This window comes from Lactuca virosa, chromosome 2, assembly GCF_052849685.1.
Source record: "Lactuca virosa cultivar CGN04683 chromosome 2, Lactuca_virosa_CGN04683_v6, whole genome shotgun sequence".
Taxonomy (NCBI): domain Eukaryota; kingdom Viridiplantae; phylum Streptophyta; class Magnoliopsida; order Asterales; family Asteraceae; genus Lactuca; species Lactuca virosa.
The window spans coordinates 77776695-77779412 of NC_136427.1; the positions used below are offsets into that span (position 1 = coordinate 77776695).

Consider the following 2718-nt stretch of genomic DNA (forward strand, 5'->3'; position numbering starts at 1 on the left):
AAATGAACAGTTTGAAATATATTATAAACTTTGTAATTTAAAATTCAAAAAGAAATGATTGATTAATAGTACATGTCATTACGGAAAAAACTACACATTAAACTTTTACAAAGTTACGTAAATATATTTTTCGTTATTTTTATAGATTTGTTTTATTTAGATATGCTCAATATAAAATGTAAAGGATTTGTATTAAAGTTTGCTTAATTATTTTCGAAAAAAATTAAAGCAACCACTAATTGACTAATTTTTTTTTAGTTAATTTGTTAGAACTTTTTATTCTCTTACTCTATGTGCATGGTGACGTTTGATTCATTTTACCAAGGCAAAGAAATAACAATCTTTATTAGCCACCCTTATTTTTATCCAACTTTAAGTTTAGAAAAGATGGATGATTTAGTATTTGTAAAATTTTTGTTGTAGTTAGAATAAATAAAAGTAAGAACATAGTCCATGAGTACTAAATGTAAAACAATTGCAAGATATCTCATACACATTACACGCCTTTTTTATAAACACACTTTTGTGGGAGTATATCCAAATGCATACATTCTGCTGAAGGAAAGAATGAAAACATGTATATTACAATTAATTAAGACTTAAATTGAAAAATATTCATTCATGTTTCACTTAAAACAAAATTACAAACTCGGATCCATGCAGAAATACACAAACTCGGATTAGAACTATTTTGCTATGTATATGGGTCATACAAATGGAACACAAAGCGGATGCAAAAAAATAGATCATGACCGACAAAGCATAGAGTTACATGCTACCAAAACATCAAGGGTGTACACATCTTTTTTCAGCTTCTAGAAATATCCAAGAAGCTCCTGCAGATCACTATGTGCCCCCGTAAAACTGAACAAAAAGCCTTCTCTTGGATATAGGGTGAAACTCTTACCAAAAGCAAATCATTTATAAGCTAATCTCGATAAATCGACCTTAAAAGCAAAAAATATAAAGAAGTTGTAAGAAAAAAGCTAGTAAAATCCAATATTTGAGAACACAAATGTGTAAAACATGAATTTGTATCAACTTAAAAACGTCTCTTAGGAATCATAGATTTTAGAACACAAATAAGTAAAAAAAAAAAACAGAAATGAAACAGAAATATTAACCTAAAAGAACTTGTAGACACTAAAACAAAACCTTTGACGTGATTCATGATCATTACTTGAACTCCACCCCTAATTTTCTCCTGTAAAAGGTCCAAAACAGCAAATTAAAACATAGATACAGTTAAACACACACAGTTAATATCGAAAGCTACTCAAATCAAAGTCTTACTTGGAACATATCGGTACCTAGGGTTTCGTGGTTGTCGTGGGCTGTGGTGGCTAAGAGTGGCGGCGGTGCAGATCTAGGGCTTACAGGTACCGCCGAGAATCGGTGGTGTTTAGCAACAGTGTTTGACTGTGCGGATGTACCCGATCGTGATGGTGATAGCGATAACGACCTAGGGTTTCGAAAGCCGGAAATAGGTGGTGGTGTTCAGCGGCTACGTCGTCAGCATGGGTGGTCGTGATGAAGGTAGTTCGCATGCGGCGCATTAGGGTGTCTCGCAGGTGGTGCACAAAGGTGGCTCGCTGGTGGCGTTGCTAGCTGAAGATGGTGGCGGCAATGGTGGGAACTCTTTGTGTTTATAGAGATTATGTTAGAGAGAGAGTTTATAAGGATGTGGAATTGATTTTGGGTTTATGCTTTGTTGCCATGGAAGAGGAGGCCAAAGGAATGGCCGATGTTATGTATATATAGTGTCATATACATATTCTTGATTGGTCAATAATATTTCACAATCACCATCAATTTTTAATCACAACCATTCAAATAAATCTAATCCATCAAAATCAATCTCAGACTTTAGTCTTAAAAATCTGTGGTTTCTTATTATGTATGTATTATAAAGTAATATATATATATATATATATATATATATATATATATATAATATTTGGATGCAAAGTTTCAAATACAATTTACATTCGACTTCGTCATGCATGCTCAACCGTTTGATTTTTGTTTTGCTCATTGTAAATTGTTTTGATTTTAGATATGTTATTCTTATTTCGAATCTTCAACACCGATAAAATATCACGTGGGGGGTAGACATTATTGTTTTGTAATTTATAGCAAAAATATTCATAGATTATCAATTTTAGCCACCAAAATCCCAAGTGATTAAGGCCGCATGCGATTTACCTATATTACCTACGAATTTACTATAATGGAATATGAAATGGACCCATTTTCAACCAATGGTGCTAAAGTATATAAATCATAAAATTTGAAAATAACTCTCATTTTCACACTTTCAAGTTGATGAAATCCTTTTAACTCTCTTTAATGGCTCAAGAACAATATTTTCTCGAAAACTTTGTAAGTTATGTAAATATTTTATTTTTTATTCGTCTTTTAATAGGTTTTACGCATGTAGGATATGTTTATATATGATTTGTGGTTAAAAATGGAAGTGTTCGAATTATTTACAGGAAATCGCACGTAACCGAGGTTAAATAATATGTAACATATTTTAAATCACAAATGAATGTACAAGTCATTGATGCATACGTCCTACATTGCATTAGTGACTTGTACATTTGAAAAAAATTAAAATTTCAGATGAATAAAGTGGAAATCACAAATGGCTCCCGATTTTATACAGAAGTTCAAAAAATAGGGTTTTTTATACCTACTGAACACTAAGGGGGTGTT

General features: G+C 31.8%; 1 long non-coding RNA gene across 1 annotated transcript; it reads right to left on the minus strand.

The window, feature by feature from the left end:
• Positions 1-592: 592 nt before the first annotated feature.
• On the minus strand, positions 593-1724 carry LOC145156405 (uncharacterized). The gene is made up of 3 exons (XR_013736672.1): positions 1294-1724; positions 1125-1204; positions 593-947 (listed from the first exon to the last, which is right to left on the minus strand). It is a non-coding gene; the product is annotated as an uncharacterized LOC145156405 (long non-coding RNA).
• Between the last annotated feature and the right edge of the window lie 994 nt (positions 1725-2718).